The 6,132-nt window shown below is 35.0% G+C and overlaps 1 long non-coding RNA gene across 1 annotated transcript; it reads right to left on the bottom strand.

Annotated features, from left to right (window-relative positions):
* Positions 1-3,899: 3,899 nt before the first annotated feature.
* On the bottom strand, positions 3,900-5,862 carry LOC127150227 (uncharacterized). The gene is made up of 3 exons (XR_007822371.1): positions 5,285-5,862; positions 4,202-4,305; positions 3,900-4,102 (listed from the first exon to the last, which is right to left on the bottom strand). It is a non-coding gene; the product is annotated as an uncharacterized LOC127150227 (long non-coding RNA).
* Between the last annotated feature and the right edge of the window lie 270 nt (positions 5,863-6,132).

The raw sequence follows: 6,132 nt of genomic DNA, 5'->3' as shown, positions 1-6,132 counted from the left end.
AAGTTGTTCATTTATGTACTTAATCATAGTGCGAATTACTTCCCCACTATCTGCGTCCTGCCCTCCACGTTTCCGCTTAGACTCGCTCGAAACATACCTACCCTTACTTACTCGAGTGGTTCTTGTTCCCATCAATTCCTCAGGCAACATGTGACATCCTTGACTGTACATTGGTTAGAAGTCCATATCCGACGCAGCGTCAGCAGAAAATGCCTAGTACCAGCCCGCAATCCCGTCGCACGATCTTTGCCAAACACGTACGACAGTTCATCATAGTGGGGAAACAACTTATTAAGGAGGCCCTTGGCTGTCAGATAACTCTGTACAAGTGTGATAAATGATTAGTCCTTTTTTTAAAATATACTACAGTAGTTGTTGAAATGAGTAGTAACGCACCTTGCACCAATCGTCGAAGACTTCTTTCTTTGAAACGATGCACTTTTGTTCATCGTTCTATCCAAACCCACTGTAGGTCGGGCCACGCATCTCCGCTAGTGCATGGAACATTCTCTTCAACAATTTTATTCGACTCGATTGTTGAAGCATGGACGTTACAACTTGAGATCTTGAACGCCATCATTCTCACCAGCTGATTTAAGTACCCGGGGTGAAAGGTCCTATTGTCGAATCTCCACCCACTAGCATTTACTAACTCGACGAGGTCTGCCTCTTCCTCTTTTGTCCAACTATGCTTAGGTAGTCTCGATGTACATGCCATACTAGAAATCAAACGCAAAGATATTAGTTTCATTAATTCCCGTACGGTTAGAACATAAATACATAGTACATTCAATTCCTATTGAAAAATAGTTTGCCATTAATTTACTTGCGTAATCAATACATTCAAAACAAATATAATCCAAAAACCATGACAAAATATAACCCAATGCAATCACTACTTAAGTATGAAAATGAACAGTGAACATTCAATTGTTCTACTGGTTACGCAACTCCCAATCACTAAACATTTTTTCTGCAAGCTCGTCCCTCCATTGAGTCCACTCATTGGATGTCTATATGTAATTTATGTCATCGCCGACAGGAGTCGCGTGGGTGGAATCAACCTCATCTATGTCATTTTCTATATCAATGTTTGTCATCTCTCTATTGATAAGGTTGTGGAGGAGACAACATGTGAGTATTATGCGACATTGGACTTCTACAGGGTAGTATGACTTTCCCCGCAGTATCGCCCTTCAACTCTTCAAGACACCGAATGCTCTTTATATTACATTACGAGTAGACGAATGCTTCATATTGAAGAACTCTTTGGAGGTTGAAGGTGCATTTTCAGCGCTACGCCATTCCTGCAAGTGGTAGTGTTGGCCTTTGTAGGGTGCTAGGAAACCCTTTACATTTGGATACCCGACATCAACCAGATAGTTGCTTGTTATCACATTACACGATTAAAATGTCACAGCTGTTAGTTGCAAAATTGCATTTATACGTACAATGTCGTAGGTAGTTACCCTTGGGCACCTTCAGGCCATTAGGTCTTGGAATGGCATCACGAAGGATGCGTGAGTCCGTAGTTGATCCTTCCTAACATGCAAGTACATAAATGAAATCTCCTTTCGTGTCACACACTCCAAGTACATTTGTGGAGACTCCTCCTTGCGTGTTCTATACCTAGCCCAGTCACTTGTTGGAACGTTGACTTTTATGTACGTTCCATTAATAAACCTAGGCAATTTTGCAACGCATAATTGATGATTACTGACAAGATCTAACGTGGTTGGGTTGGAAATACGTAGTTGCAGAGAAATATGTACCTCAAACCACCTCCATCTTTAATCTGTGCAATCGTTAGGCACTATTGTGGTTTTTTCAAAATCTCGTCATGAAGTCAAATAACGACCAACAAAATCATGTTGAAATGACGGGAAATTGTCTCATCCGATCACATGAACTCCCATTGAATGACACGATTTTTCATATCGTGCGCAATAATGTAGAGGAACATTGCTACCATCTCCTCAACATCGATGACTTTCGTCGACGTTAGTCCAGCAATAGTCCTCAGTAGGTGACAAAGAATGGTGAAACATCTTCGGTCCATTCTCGTACTCTGACGACACACTAGGTCTGAGGTATGAATCATGCAGAAATAGGCTAACTGTCTAATCTTATGCCTAGTGTCATGAGGGATATGCATTATCCTCTTCGTATCGTTATTTAACAACTCCAACATTAGTACTAACTGACGTTAGGATGTTATGAACGCACTTTAGAAGAGACGCAAACTCCTGTTCGTCCATTATAAATACTAGATTTACACCCTGTTCAAAAAGAATCCTAAGAACGTGTTACATTCAAATGCTATTAGCCTAATGACATACTTGAAACTAACTTTAGAAATGTTGGAATTATGTTGAAATTTAACATTTGTTTCTAAATTAACTAGTGGATTTTGTAAAATATGTTTATAATTATATATATATATATATAATTAAATATAATTTGTTTTTAATTTATGCATGGGAGTTTGTAAAATATGTTTATAAATGAAATTTGTTTCTAAAGTAATTGGGGGAGTTTGTAAAAGGGGTCTTTCAAAAATATAAAAAAACAGCAAAGTATTTACACTGTATAGAACAATTCCGAAAATGGAAAAAGCCTAGAGGTCTACCGTGTAAAATACCAAAAAATGCCCCGTCAACAATGTGCGTAATATATTTAGTAATGCGATTTGGTACACGATCATTTAGATTTGACTATTGTTTGGTATATGATTCTATCATTTAATTTGGTTACACGATCGTTTAGATTTGACTACATTTTTTTTTTCAAAATTTGGTATACGATCATTTAGATTTGGCTACAAGATCGTTTAGATTTGGCTACACTATCATTTAGATTTGGGGTTCCAAATTTAAACAATTTTTTTTTTCAATATTTGGTATATGATCATTTAGATTTGGCTACCCCAAATCTGAACTATTTTTTTTTTCAAAAATTTGGTATAGATGATTTTTTTCAATATTCTTTATACACAATCTTTTAGTTTTGGTTACCATAATTTAAATGCCTAACCAATTTTTTCAAGATTCTTATACACCATCAGATTTAGTTACCTAATCTAAACGTAAAAAAAAAAAGAAGAAAGATGATACGATGCATGCAGTGAATGAAAAAAAAAAAGAAAAAGAAGAAAGAGGAAGAAAGACATGCACGCACCTAAAAAAAGAGAGAAAAATAAGAAAGACGATTGAAAGAAATAGATTTAGTTATCCAAATTTAAAAAAAAAAAGATGGAAGAAATCGCAGCTAAAAAAGAAGAGTATAGAGGAAGACGATAAAAAATTCGCAGAGAAAAGAAAAAGATGGAAGGGCAAACCTGAAATATTTAAAAAATGGCTAACTTTATGGGCTTTGTTACACGGGCTGTAAATATTTCAGTAGTTTGTTATATTTAGGAAAGTTTCCTTTTGTAAACATATTTATAAATATGATTTGTTTCTAAATTAACTAGGGGAGTTAGGAATTTTGTAACCCACTACACATTAGATAAAATAAAGTTAGTTGAAAAAATAAATTTCAAATTTATTATTATTTAACATGAACTAAATACCACCCGAATTATTTGTGAAAAAAGAATCTTTTAACATTAAATTACCACTAATTGAAAATGCCAAATTTCTTATATAGATCAATGTCTCAATAAATTTCTTGAATAATGTCAATTTCTTTATCTATAGCTCAATGCCTTATTATTATTCCTCTCTTAAATAACAATATTAGTTAAGTTTGATCTAGGATAAAATTTGTTAACTTATTATGCTTTTAGTCCTAATAGGTACATGTCACACTATTTAGTTTCAAAATAGTATCTAAGTAATGAATATGGCATTGATACATACGGGGCGTGGCAAATGTAGTATGGAAAGGAATGAATAAAAAAAGTATCATTTAACATAGTAAAAAAAATACGATTTACAAGCTAGAATTCGAAGCATTTCATACAACAAACATAAATGAATAATAACGAAAGAAAAGAATTAATTACAAAAACAATTAAGTAGACCATATATAGATCGACTTCATAAATGAATGAGGTTTATAGTCGTAGTACCTCATTTAGGAATGCTTTAAGTACGAAAACCTAAAGATACAGACAAAAAATGACCTTGTCATTACATGTGCGTGCCGGTAAAGATTACGTATTGCAAAGAAATAACGAAAAAACGCAAATGAAACATACCTTAACCATAAATGAAACCTTACAAATCCATGGAACCGTACAAAAAATAAAAGTGTTAGTACATAATGTATGTGAAAGGAAGTAGCCTCATAGTTAAGAAATTCCTGCAAAGAAGTTCAAGAAGAGCGCATTTGCGGTAGAATTGTGTGCGGTGAACTCGATAACATCATATGTAAAAGAGAATCAACCAAAGAAAGATATAAAATAGAGATCATTCTAATGTGTTGCGTGGAGACATGTTCACAAAACAATGGTCAATGTGACAACACAGTGCGCAAACAAACATGGAGCATCGAAAACAACAATCATTTCTTATGATAGTGCATGAGGAAAAAAATCCATAGGGAGAAAACAGAGTAGAACAAGCATAATTGTTTTGTAAAAAACAAATAAGTACGAAAAATTTGAAGAATATACCAAAGAGTGATCAAACTGAGAGCAATAGAGCATTCAAAAGAGCAAGGGGTCATTCAAAACAGCAAGCAAACAAATTTACGAAATTAGTGTATTGTAAATAATTAGAGACAGTGACAAGGCAAAACAAAGAGGTTGAATTAACTCTATCTTTGAGCATAACAGATATATATCAAGTGTGATTTTAAATGTTACATTCAAACATGATTGAGTTGTAAACTATTGAAAACAGTGGCTAATGTGGCAAACGTAATGGAATGCAAGTATACCAAAGAAATTCGATGAACAACCAAAGAGAAATGCAAGTATACCAAAAGGGAAAGACAGTCAGACATGGAATGGAAGGAGGAAGGTCCAAATATATAGTAAAGGGAGTATAGACAGAGTTGCAACAGAATTGATCACATATGGAGGCAAAACAAAATTGATCACATATGGATGCAAAACAAAGGAATACATGTGAAGAACAGAGAGTGAGGTTGATTAAACAAGTTCACAGAGGAATCATTAAAAAAAAGTTAACATAATCAGACATTAAATTCATTAAAGTTAACATTAAATTCATCACTGCAAATGGAAAAAAAAAATTCATATTAGACCCAAAAAAAGAATAAACATGAAAAAAAAATTAGACGCACTACCACAATACTCATCATAGGTTGACCATACCTTTGGTGCAGACCGAGAACCCCTGCCATGCTCCGCCATGTCCCTACTCGACTTCCTTTCACCGATTTAGTGTAGCATGTATGACAATGTGGCTGTCTGTTACAAGAAAAGTGCAGTAAACTCATTCTAAGACCAACAAGAGCAGGGAGCGACAAGGGTTATTCTTCGGCAGACGAAGGGTATGGAAATATGGAGAGAGGATGAGAAACGTTTCGGAGGTCACGCACGTTCATGGCAATCGATCAACGAAACGCAAAATAGAGAGGATGAGAGCGTTTCGAAGAGAGTAGGGCAAAAAATGGAACACGAATAACACAGACAGATGCTTTGAAAAGGAGATGAAGGAAATGTAAATGAACTTGAAGAGGAAGGGAGAAAAGATCGGTGAAAGGAAGATAATCAGAGAAAAATGGGAAGTTAATGAGAGGAAAATGGAACGGAAAATGAGAGGAAAACGGAGAATTTTGGTCGGAAAATGAGGTAGGGTTAGAAGAGGCGTACGACGGGTAAAGTGTAGGAGAAGATAGGTTAAATGGGGATTATTAGGATAACCCTAATCCCCATTTAACATATATAACACTTGAGCCAAACAAGGTTTTGCTCAAATTCTTTTTCCTTTTCCCCTATACCCGAAGCCCAAACACACCCTAAATGTTCAATCTCAAATCAATTATAAACTTATTTTATTTGATTTAGAATGATTTGACACATATTTTAGAAACTTTATAGCTATTGTTTTTGTATCTCGCAAACATCTCGCAACTTCCAAACTTAAAATGTCCAATAATCCCAACAATTCTACACTTGTTTTATGTGATGTAGGGTGATTTTACAACACGTTCGATGGA

Source organism: Cucumis melo, chromosome 7 (assembly GCF_025177605.1).
Source record: "Cucumis melo cultivar AY chromosome 7, USDA_Cmelo_AY_1.0, whole genome shotgun sequence".
NCBI classification, from domain to species: domain Eukaryota; kingdom Viridiplantae; phylum Streptophyta; class Magnoliopsida; order Cucurbitales; family Cucurbitaceae; genus Cucumis; species Cucumis melo.
The sequence above is the reverse complement of the archived record's forward strand: the minus strand, read 5'-3'. Positions and strand labels throughout refer to the sequence as shown.